This window comes from Anabrus simplex, chromosome X (assembly GCF_040414725.1).
Source record: "Anabrus simplex isolate iqAnaSimp1 chromosome X, ASM4041472v1, whole genome shotgun sequence".
NCBI lineage: Eukaryota > Metazoa > Arthropoda > Insecta > Orthoptera > Tettigoniidae > Anabrus > Anabrus simplex.
This window is the reverse complement of record NC_090279.1, coordinates 106,652,063-106,664,967: the sequence shown is the minus strand read 5'-3', so window position 1 is coordinate 106,664,967 and position 12,905 is coordinate 106,652,063. Positions and strand designations below refer to the sequence as shown.

At 37.0% G+C, this 12,905-nt stretch overlaps 1 protein-coding gene across 3 annotated transcripts in view; it reads right to left on the bottom strand.

The window, feature by feature from the left end:
• The window catches only part of Tao (Serine/threonine-protein kinase Tao), a 549,291-nt gene that overhangs the window by 129,925 nt on the left and 406,461 nt on the right, over positions 1 to 12,905 (bottom strand). The gene's annotated exons all lie outside the window — the stretch shown is intronic.

Here is a 12,905-nt window from a genome sequence, read left to right as displayed (position 1 = left end):
CCATAGGATGCCAATGATCTGAGCATCTTTTGCACAAATAATGAAAATAATGAGCTTCAAGATAAAGGTTATCTCTACTCAAGTGAAACAATTAGGTTACAATGAATGAAGGCGGGAATAAATAAATAAATAAATAAATAAATAAATAAATAAATAAATAAATAAATAAATAAATAAATAAATAAATAAATCATCGAGTATGGTGATCTATATTCAGAAAACTAACCATTCTTTAACTCTAGAAATGGCAGCATAAAATACTGTGGCGGCCATGTTTTATATGTTCATCATCATCATTGACCAACTCCAGTTTCTCAGGTGTGGCATACGAGCCCCTTCCATTTTGTTCGGTCCATGAACCATTCTTTGTTCACAATCTACTTCCAATCCTGACCTCTCTCCTCTACATCCTTCTTCATTAAGTCTGTCAATTTTTCTCTAGGTCTGCCCACTGGTCTCTTTCCCCTTATTTCTCTTTCATACTCCTTTCTTACAGACCTATTGGCATTCATTCTTTTCACATGACCAAACCACTTCAGTCTTGCCTTTTGGATATTCTGGAGTAAGGAGTCTTCTAGTCCTATGTCTAAGAAGACATTTAATTTCTTTTCATTCCTGATTTTATCCCTCCAGGTCTTCTGGATCATTGTGCGTAGGAACTTCATTTCTGCTGCTTGGAGTTTCGAGTTGTCCTTTCTTGTTAATGTAGTGGTTTCCAGGCTGTATGGGAGGATAGGGGTGTAGTATGATTTATACAGTGTCATCTTGGTTTTGAGCGGTACTTATTTCTCCCATAGTAGCTGTCTTAGTTGGAAGTAAAAATGTATTGCTTTGCTGATTCGACTGTTTACTTCATATTTAGCTAAGTTATCCTTGGACATTATACTACCCAAGTACTTAAATTCTGTGACACTGTCCAGCTTAGTGCCATTTACCATGATTTCTGGCTCTTCTGTACCTTCCAACACCACCGTTTTAGCCTTGTTGATGTTTAATCCATATCACTCAAACTCTTGACTCCAACCCTGCAGTCTCTCTTCCACATCTTTCTCCGAGTTACCCCAAATTATTACATCATCTGCAAATGCAAATGCTTTTAAGTCTTGTTGCCCCTTTTCTTTTGGCACCTTTAATATGGTATCCATTACAATGATAAATAATAGGGGCGACAAAGCACTATCTTGTTGTACTCCCTTTTTTGTCTCAAACCAGTCTGACAGTCCAGAACCAACTTGTACACAACGTCTGGTTTTCTTGTAAAGCACCTTAACTTTTGAAATTAGACTTTCTTGAACTTTGACCTTTCTTACACACTCCCAAATAAGCTCCCTTGGTATGATGTCATAGGCCTTTTTGATGTCGAGGAACAGTAGATAAACAGGCTTCTCTTTTTCCCAATGTTTTTCCATTAACATCCTGACAGCAAATATAAGATCTGTTGATCTTCCAGGCCTAAAGCCATATTGTTCCTCTTCTAAAAGTGGTTCTACAATTCCTTGTGATCTTCTACTTCTTCATCCATTCCCTTTTCCAGATTCTCTCTGGGTAGGGTAGTGTGCCAAAGCCCTCCACCTTACTTGATCTTTCCACCATTCCTCTTCTAGTACTTTATTGCTATCGACTCCTCTATTTGCAATACAGTCCACAACAGAGCTCCGCCATCTCATTCTAGGACATCTCCTTGGCCTCTTTCCAGTCTCTGTATCCATGAATGTTCTCTTTGGTATTCTCTCTCCTGGCATTCTCATTATGTGTCCAAACCATTTTAGCTTTGCTATATCAATCTCTTCTTGAAGTTTACATACTCCCATGTTTCTCCTTATTTCCTCATTTCATATTCAATCTTGTCTTTCCCTATATGCTCCTCAAGAACCTCATTTCAGCTGCTTGTATCTCACTTTGGTTTCACTTAGTTAACGTCTAGGCTGCTGAAGCATAGGTTTATAATAGGACGAGTATCAAACCTTCTTGCAATTCATTGGCACATCTTTGTTCCATACAATGTCTCTCACACAATGGTAGAAACTTGCAGATGCTGTATTTTAAATCAATTTCTCCATCCAAATTCCCATCTTGTGATATCACGCTGCCCAAATATTAAAAATTTTTCACTACTTCAAGAGGTTCATTTCCTATTTTCATCACTCCTCTGGATTTTCTGTTACCTCTTGTCATGATCATTGCAGTACTAATCTTCATTCCAAAATTTCTTATCTCCTCATTCCATAAATCAACTTGTGTCTGTACTTCCTCTTCATTATCTCCCCAAACTACAATGTCATCAGCAAAAGAGCATAGACTATTTGCTCGTCCATCATCTTCTCCTTGATATTATGTAGAATTCTATCCATGATGATAATGAAGAGTAAGGGAGACAATGCACTTCCCTGTCTTAAGCCTGTCTCAACTCTGAACCATTCAGTTTGACCCATTTTGGTTCTAACATAGCTTTTGCAATTTCAATACAATGGTACTACCATCTGCATTGTTTCATTCCCAATCTGTGCCTCTCTCAATGTTTTCCATACCAAATTCCTTGGGACATTGTCATATGCCTTTTCAATATCTAGAAATGTTACTACCATCTCCTTTCCATATTCCCAATACCTTTCATTCATTTGATGCAATGTAAATATTGGGTCAAATGTGGACCTGCCTCTTCTGAATCCATACTGGTGTTCTACTCTGTCTCTTATTCATCTATCCAAGATCTTTCAAGGATCTTAGCTGTATGAGGTATCAGTGTCACTCCCTCTGTAATTTTCACATTGCTTCCTGTCTTTCTTGAAAATTGGTATAATGACCCCTTTTGTCCACTCTTCTGGAACATTATTTTCTCTCCATATCACTCTGAAGAGTCTATACAACCACTGTAGACCATCTGCTCCTGCTGCTATTATCATTTCTATGGTGACCTCGTCAATTCCAACTGCCTTACCTCATTTCATTCTTTTAGTGGCCCACTCAATCTCTGCCGTGGACACCTCGTTTTCCTTTTCTTCCATCTGCACTAAATCTGGTTCTTCGATTTCTCCTTGTACCGAGGTATTTTGCACGTTGTAAAGCTGTTCAAAGTATTTTTCCCACCTGTGCAATATATCCTGCTTGTGTGTCATCACTTCCTCCTGTTCATTTTTAATGAAGTTAGCACCCTTACCTGGGTTTTTCTTTTTCTTAATCCACTGGAATAAGATCTTTTTGCTTCTGGTTGTATCTTCTTGCAGAGATTCAGTGAATTTTTGCCAGCATTTCTTTTTCTCTTATTGAACCACCTTGGAGCACTCCTCCTTGCAGTGCCTGTATTCTGTTTTGCATTCTATTGTTCAGTTTCTCAGCCATCTTTTCAAAGCTTGTTTCTTCCCTTTGAATATATCTTTTAGCCTGTCTTTCCACCAGGGCGTTTCATGATCTTTCTTCCTTCCTGATACTCTTCTACAGGTCTTTTCTGCAGACTCGACCATGACTGTTTTAAAGTATGCCCATTCTTCTTAGACCCTTCCGATGTCATCCTTAGGTATACTCATTTTAATGTCTGTATGGAACTCTTCATTTATTTCCTTCTCTTCATTTATTTCCTTCCCCTGCAATTTCTGCACCCTTAGCTTTCTCTGCCTAATCCCAGTCATCTTTTGTATCTTTTCCATCTGTAACTCCTTCCGGTCTAACTGCGAGCAGTGGCCGAAATTATGCTCAGGCTACGCTGCGGGCATAGCCCATAGTAAGGTTTGACAAGTCACTAAAAATCGAGAACGAGCTATGCACGCATTCTGCTGGTTACATCGTGTTTCTTCATGTATTAGTTACAAGAGTATTTAAGCAAATGGCAGTATTATATGTCTAAGTCAGAGAATTTACAATATTTTCAATGAGCATGCATCAGTAGATGATGTCACTCAGTGAGCTCTAAGACGCGGCTTCTCGCAGCAAACATGTGCTTGACGAAAGTGATATTTTCGATATTTTATGATATACTATAAGTTTATGCGCAAATGAACATATTATTGACATACGAATTCGAAACAACTTCTTACATTTCATTATGATTGAAGTTTGTTTTACAGCCTAGCGCATGTTCCCGCGTATTTCATATTTGCACGAATACGCAAGATTGTCTACATATTAGTGAAGTTGTATGTTTAGAAGACTGTATTTTCTCTTCCTCAGAAGTCTTTTGTGGTAAATGGAACAATAATTTTACATCTGAGTAACTTTGCACAAAATTTATCAATTAAAATAAAATTTCGTAAGAGCTCCCATTTTCATTATTGTCATTATTACTATTATTATTGAAAAATTATTTTTTATATCGCACTCTTCTTCTTCTTCTTCTTCTTCTTCTTCTTGAGTTCCGGCCTTCTAAGGACCATGTTAAAATTTCAATTCTTCCTCCTTAGTTCTTTCCTTTTCTTCCAGTATTCTTTCATTATTTCACTGTGCTTCTTTTTCCTGTCTTCAGTCCACTTTGTGCCTGTTTTCTTTTCCTTCCTCCCTTGAAATCCTTCCATTTGTAAGACTTTCTTCCTAAACACCTTTCTTTCCAATAATTCTTCTTCTCATATGTTGTTCCTTTCCAGATCTTTCTTGACTTCTTGAATTCAGGTGGTAGTTGATTTCTTTTCCCAAAGGTACTTGAAGATTCGTTTAGTTAGTCTATTGTCATCCATTCTGTAAATGTGTCCAAGAAATGGCAAGCTCCTTTTTCCTTGTTGTTTCTGATATGTTTTCTATGTTCTGGTAAATTTCATTGTTACTTCTTAATTTCCAAAACTCTGCAATTCTTAGAGGACTTAATATTTCCCTTATAATTCTTCTTTCTAATATTTCTAATTTATCGAGCTTGTAGTTCAGGGCTAGACATTCGCTGGCATAAAGGCATTCTGGTTTCACTACTGTGTTGTAGTGCTTTATTTTAAGTTTTCTTGATAAGCACTTTTTGTTGTAAGTATTTTTAGTTATACCGTAAGCTCTTTCCATCTTTTGTATCCTCTCCTCTATAGCAGATTTTTTAAAACCATTTTCTTGAATTGTCTCACCCAAATATTTGAATTTCTTTACCTTTTCTATCTGACCAATATCCGTTACTAAAAACTTTGGGGCACCTTTTATATTCGTCAAAAATTTTGTTTTCTCGGCAGAGGTTCTCAAGCCTGTCATGTTGGCTGTCTTTTCAAGGAGATTGATGTGCATTGCTGCATCTGTAAGGCTTTCTGAAAGTATGGCAAAGTCATCTGCAAATGCTAGGCAATTTATTGCAACACCTTTGTTCTTCTTCCCCAGCATGAGTGGCAATATTTTGGATTCTTTCAGTTTTTCATTCCAAATTCTTACAATTTTCTCCATGACACAATTGAAAAGGAGTGGAGATAGACCATCGCCCTGCCTGACACCTGTATTTATTTTGAAAGGTCGAGATATTTCACCCATAAATTTTACTTTCGAGATAGTGTCTAAGTGTTTCACGAATTAGGTTCGCCAATATAGTTTTAACTCCAAATTCCCGGATTACTTTATCTAGGGTTTCCCTTTCAACAGAGTCAAAAGCTTGTAAAAATTATTGTTGTTGTTTAGTAATTGTAATGCTCATTTTATATTAGCAAAATAGGGTAAATATAACAGTATTTCAGAGAACTGTACTGGCTTAGTTATCCGTCAGACCTTTTTTCCATTTGCAAAGCACAGTATAATGTATAAACAATTTTAAAATCTCAAGTGATACTTGACATGATACAGAGTTTTCCAAAACTAGATGCTCAAACAAGCACAAAGAAAAAAGAATCATGCAAATATCTCCTACAGGTACAGAAATATGTTTTAAAAATCCTTAGAAATGCCCAGTCCAGCACGTTTGTTAGGGATATTAAGGCCCAGACTGGAATGGGTTAACTTACCTATCACAACTCTGTGATCTCCTTCGAAAGATTCACTTGGGAGGGCTGTTATGTTTACCAACATTTTCCTGTTACCTTTCTCGACCAAAATGTAATCTATCAGAGTTTTGATTTTGTTATCCCAACTTTATATTTTTATCTTCTGACTGTTTTTCTTTCAAAACCATGTGTTACCAATGATCAGCTCATTTCTACAAAAGTCTACCAAAATATCTCCGGCCTTGTTTCCCTTCCCATATCCAAGTGGACCTATTATCTCTTCATGTCCTTTTCTTTCCTGACCTACTTGGGCATTCATGTCTCCTATGATCACAACCTGTTTGTCCTGTATATGGCCTTCCAGATATTCAAGGTATTCCTCTAGATCCGTATCTGTATTTCCTGTTTGTGGAAAATACCCTTGAATTATATCTATAACACCAGTTTCAAGTCTCAATCTGACCCTAATCAATCTGTCATTTATGTTTTCCACCAATTCTAGGTATTCCTTTAGGTCTTTTCTAATTATGAGACCTACTGTACACCATTTTTGGCTTCTCTTCCTCCACTATAGTATAAGGTGAATCCTTTCTTAAGTTTCCCCTCACCTTTTCCTTTTCATTTGGTCTCACCGATTCCCAGCAATGCTATATCTTTGTCAACCATAAAATCTTCTCGTAATCTATCCTCTATAATTTTTCCCAGAATTTTTAGTCCATGGGAGAGTAGTGATGCCACGGTAGTTGGTACATTTCCGTCTGCTGTCTTTCTTGAATATAGGTACAATTATACCTTTCTTCCAGTCTTCTGGGATGGTATATTGCTGTCATACTACATTTAGGAATCTATATAGCCATTGGATTGCTCTCAACACTTAACTCATCTATTCTTGCAGCTTACCCTTTCTTCATACTTTTAAGTCTCTTCTCAATCCCCAGCCATGTGATTGGTGGCTCCATATTTTCACTGGTCTCGTCACCTTTTCAAGATTCTTCTCTGTTTTGAATCACATTTGATGCCTCTCCATTCAGGAGCTTGTCAAAGAAGGTCTTGAATTCTCTCCTGATTCCACCTTCCTCTCGTACTACTGATCCATTGTACCGCTGTATTACCTTGATGTTTTCTACGTTATTTCACTTGTTTTTAATTACTCTGTAAAGAAGTTTGTTTCCTCTGCTGTCCTCTTCCAAATCTTCCACAAACTCATTCCATTTTTTCTCTTTCTCTTCTTTTACTATCCTCTTAGCTGTAAGTTTTTTGCCCTGTGGAGTTCCTGTAGTTTAGTCATTTCTTGGCCACCTGAATCGAGTGCATCTCTACTTTTCTCTGTCTAGCACTTTTTTTGCCCAATTTCTCTCTTTTATAGCCAATGTGACTGTCATCCCACCAAGGTGTCTCTTTTTCTTTCATGGTCGATCCTGTTACTCCACTTCGGTCTTTAGTTTCACCCACCAAAGTTCTTTAAACATTTTCCATTCTACTGTATTCATTTTCCCTTTTGGTAAGTGTCTCTGTATCCTTATTTTATATTCTTCCTTCAGCTTGGTTTCTTCTAATTTTCAAGTCTTCACTTTACATTTCCTTTTTCTTTTCTTCGGGGTTGTGTTAGCCACATAATTTAGGTCTGCACTCAATCTATGATCACTGTCCATACTCTCACTGATAACTTTGACATCAGTTACATATTCCCCTCCTCCTTTGTTGATGATATAGTCAATGAGACAATTATGTTTTCCATCCCAGTTATATCTTGTTATCTTGTGGCTTGGAATAAGGTATTTTTGATGATCAATCTATTTCTTCTGCACAAATCAAGCAGTTGTTCACCTTCTGCATTCCTGTTCCCAAACCCATGCGGTCCAATGATTTCTTCATAACCAAGTCTGTCTGTCCCAACTGGTGCATTTAAGTCCCCAATGATGATGACATTTTCTTTCCATTCTTCTTCTACTGTATTCATTTCCCCTTCTAGATCTTGACAGAATTGTTTCTTTTCTTGAGCACTACATCCAACCTGTGGCGCATATACCTGCACTACTATGTAATTTGTGGACTCCAGCTGCATAGATAATTTAATAATAATAATAATAATAATAATAATAATAATAATAATAATATTTGCTTTACATCCCACTAACTACTTTTAAGGTTTTCAGAGACGCCGAGGTGCCGGAATTTAGTCCCGTACTTCTTTTACGTGTCAGTAAATCTACTGACAAGAGGCTGACGTATTTGAGGACCTTCAAATACCACCGGACTGAGCCAGGATCGAACCTGCCAAGTTCCTCAGCCCAGCCATAGATAATTTAATGATCCTATCATTCTTATAGAATACTTCAGTAATGGTGTCCATGTCTTCTGTTATCAGGAAAGCTACACCATTGCTGGCCTCTTCCTCGTGTCCACTCCATACTAATTTGTAACCATCTCTGAGAATCTTACTACCTGCCTTTCTCCATTTTGTTTCACTCATTCCCAATATGGATAGATTTTTCCCCTTCATTCTATCAATAAGTTCTTCAGTTTTTCCAGTCAGGGTCAAAATATTCATAGTCCCAATTCTTACATTGTTCTTCGCACATATCTGTCTTTCATCGGAACCATGTTGGCCGTCATACCTGCCAGATCTGCTCGAAGACTTCGTCAATTTCTGTATTATTTTTGATCTCCATCCGAGGCTCGTTTGATTGTTGTAAGTAATTCAAAGATGCTACCACCGGCTTGCTAGGCCTACCATGGATCTTCGCGTCGATATTTTGTTATGCACTAGATGGTCGGTGGCTGACATGCATTTCCTCATGTCAGTTAAGTCTATGGTTTACCCGCAATACTCAGGAGGCTGAATGCAGTGGCTGCCCACTGGGCGATGGGGTCACCACATCTCAATGTTTTATATGTTAGAAGTTAAAAAACAAATCTGTTATATTCTGAAGGGTCTATTAAAAAGCTAAAACAATGAGGAGTGTCATGTTCTTACCAAATATTAATATTAATTAACCTAAAAATGCAAGAACCTAAATTAAAAATAAATGACAAAATCAGATTATATGTAAACAAATGTGAAGCACATTAAGAATAAACCAAGATATACTAAATTTCAATAACGTATCTGAAATGAGCTATACAAAACTTTCTGCTGTCTCGCTTAAACTATCAGGGAAGTGAAGTAGCACTAGTCCTTCAACGTGGAGATGTATATTTTGAATCCAAATTATTACCAATTTGTAATAAAATAATGCACAAATAATGAAAATAGTAATTCAAACAAACAACTCACACACAAACTGTTAACTAAGATGCATGATGCTAAACAAGCAGCTAAGCACAGAATATGATTTGTTTACAAACAAAGCCAGCAATGGCACTAACTGGCATAAGAGAAAATAAGATGACACTTCTAACATGCACAAAAAAAGTTAAGGAAAGAAGCTGCAGGGTTACATATCAGGAGGACAAATGGACTCTCATATAACAATTAATATTGCACCTTTCATACATAAAGGCATGGGAGGTCATGAGATTGCCTATTACTGTTTTGGTCCTAATGTAAGACTGGGAATTTATGTTCTGTGTTAAAATGTCATAAAAACTACAGTTGTTTTATATGTGCAAAGTTGCATTTCCCACTAGTACTGACTTGTGCAGCAAGCACACTTTCCAGCTGAGCTCAAGGTCACCAATAACAGCAATTTCTGAAGTTTTGATGATATTTTTTCTCTTTCCAATTTGATTGTGACGAGTGATGGGCAGAATTGAATATAATGCATTCGAGAACTTTGAATCCAAAGAAATTCTCAAAACAATTTCACTGAAGAAAAAAGGAGATAGGTATTCCTGTACATTTTACTGTACCTTAATTTAATCATTTTTGAAGAATAAGTATGAATAATGTAATTCCCAATCAGTAATAATAATAATAATAATAATAATAATAATAATAATAATAATAATAATAATAATAATAATAATAATCATCATCATCATCATCATCATCAATGTCCCATTCAAGTCGCCCGGGTGTTGTTAACAAGCCTCCCCCTACTCCTTTCTGTCCTTCCACTTTTCCTGCTCCATTACTTCCGTCACATCTAATACAGCTTCTCTAATGTCCTTCCAGATCTCCTCCATCCACCTTCTTCTCGGTCTTTCAACTGGCCTCTTTCCCTTAACTTCTCTTTCAAATCTCCTTCTTGCTACCCGTTCCTTTCCCATTCTTTTTACATGTCCGAACCATCTCAGTCTTGTTTTCTGTATCTTCTGTACCAACGGTTCTATATTTAGCTCTTCTCTGATTTTAATATTTTGAATTCTATCTCTTCTGGGTTTTTTAACTGATGTTCTTAAAAGTTTCATTTCATTTTTTTTTTTTTTTTTGCTAGTTGCTTTACGTCGCACCGACACAGATAGGTCTTATGGCGACGATGGGACAGGGAAGGGCTAGGAGTGGGAAGGAAGCGGCCGTGGCCTTAATTAAGGTATAGCCCCAGCATTTGCCTGGTGTGAAAATGGGAAACCACGGAAAACCATTTTCAGGGCTGCCGACAGTGGGGTTCGAACCTACTATCTCCCGAATACTGGATACTGGCCGCACTTAAGCGACTGCAGCTATCGAGCTCGGTAAGTTTCATTTCTACTGCTTGGATCTTACTATCTTGTCTCTTATTAGTTACCAGCGTTTCTAGCCATATGTTACAATTGGTATGAAATACTGTTTATATAATGTTAATTTCGTTCTCTTGGGTACTTTGTCATCCCATAAAAGCTCTCTGACTTGATGATAAAATGTTGTACCTTTACTTAGTCTGTTATTAATTTCAGGGTTGATTTCATTACTTCCAGTAATAATGCTACCCAGATATGTAAATTGCTCTACATTCTCTAACCGTTCTCCGTCTATGTTCACTTGGCTTCTCTTTTCCACAGTGCATGACTACAGTTTTCTTTTTACTAATTACCATTCCAAACTCCTTCAGATTTTCATTCCAAATGTGCAGTCTCTTTTGTACTTCCTTTTCTCCCTTTCCCCAAATTACCACTTCATCTGCATTCACTTCATCACTACTGATATTCTGTTTTACACGTTTTATGATTTCATCCATCAATATAATAATGGCAACAGTGCACTTCCTTGCTTGAGGCCTTTTTTTGTATAAAATGTTTCAGAGTCCACTTGTACACTGCTTTCACTCTCATGATACAACATTTGTACCTTGTTATTTCATGATTTTGGTACATTCCTTTTCTGTAGGCATTCCTATACATGATTTCTCTTAGAGGCACCTGTTTGTGTTGAAAATGTTTGCCTAATTTAGTAGACTTTTAGCTACTTTTATTTTATTTCATCGAAAATTTCGCTAAGTTCCATTTCCACTATTCAACAACAAACGGTAAACCAATAACTTAGTTAATAGCATATTTGCAGTATAACAATGTTGTATTTTTCCACCAGTATATAAATACATGAATTATGCTTCTGCTTAAAGCACACACAGTATTACAAATAGTGGAACCTCGATTCTCCATTTTCGGCGGGACCACGGGAAAAAAACGTACAACACGGGAAAACGGAAAATCCGGGAATGAATGATTCATCAACAATTTGGCTAAACATCACCAAAATGAAATATGTATACTTATCTTACAAACACCCCTAAACCAAACCAAACTATAGCCCCAATGAGCCTTCCGCCTACCAAGCGACCGCCCTTGGTCCGAAGGCCTGCAGATTACGAGGTTACGCATGGTCAGTGTGACAAATCCTCTCGGCCGTTATTCCTGTCTCTACAGACCGGTTCGCCATCTCACCATTAAATAGCTCTGCAATTAAAGGTAACTGTAGAATGAGTGAACCTGGAACCAGCCCTCATATCCAGATAAAAATACCTGACCTGGCCGGTAATCATACCCGGGCCCTCCGGGTGAGGGGCCGGCAAGTCAGACCGCGGGGCCAGCTTCAAACATTAATTACTGGTACGAGACTTTAAAATCTTGAAATTTAACATTCAGTTTTACTGGGGAAACTTCGTCAGTTCAGCAACTTTGATCAGCCAAACTCTTCGAAAAATCTAATACCCATAACGCCAAGCCAAACAACAATCAAACAAGTAGTTTTTTATTCTTTAAGTTAATAAAATGAAGTACATTAGATACAAAAGTGCCCAAAATGATGGCAAAATACTTTCTTATTTTAAAATTCTTCCATTGTAATTTGGTCACTAGTATACTGTTCACAGACAGTTTATAGAAATCGCCATCGACTTTTAAAGGTTATGTTGAAATCGAAAATACAATTTCAAATGTAAGTACCAATCCTCAAGTTCTCGGATGCATTATATTAAATTCTGCCCGTCTTTAATCACAATCAAATTGAAAAGAGAAAAAAAATATCATTAACACTTCCGAAATGACGATTATTTGCGACCTTGAGCTCAGCTGGAAAGCGCGTTCGCTGTACAAGTTGGTACGAGTGCGAAATTATACAAAGTTTTAAAATGTAACATGTGCAAATAAAACGGCTGCGATATTGATAACATTTTAACACAAAAACGTGAAATTCTCAGTCTTATATTAGGACAAAAACCTCCCACGGCTTTATGCATGCAAGCTTCTGGTCTCGATAACATAATCGTATACTGTTGATAGGTTAAAATGATTGTTTGATCCGTATCGACTAGTTTGAATGTAGTACAGAATCAAATAATTTTCTTTCCTTAGTAAGTGTATTGATAAGGCTGATTCAAATGTAACTATTTTAAATATTTCAGTACTACATAATCGTATACAGTAATACTAAAATACTAAATTTGTGTTATTGTACTTAAGAAGGAGCAGTTTTGTTTCCTGTCAAAAAGCCCAGTGACTATTCACTGCCCTGAGGGAAATTCCAAAAACCTGTTCGGTGACACAATCGAAAAAAGTAAAAAAATTAACATCTAATACTGGACATAATGTAGACATTTGGCAAGTCTTTCCGTCTTCATGCAGAGCTATGGAAATCCTATGGGAATCAACATCTATATCATTCGTGCAGAGCTGTTG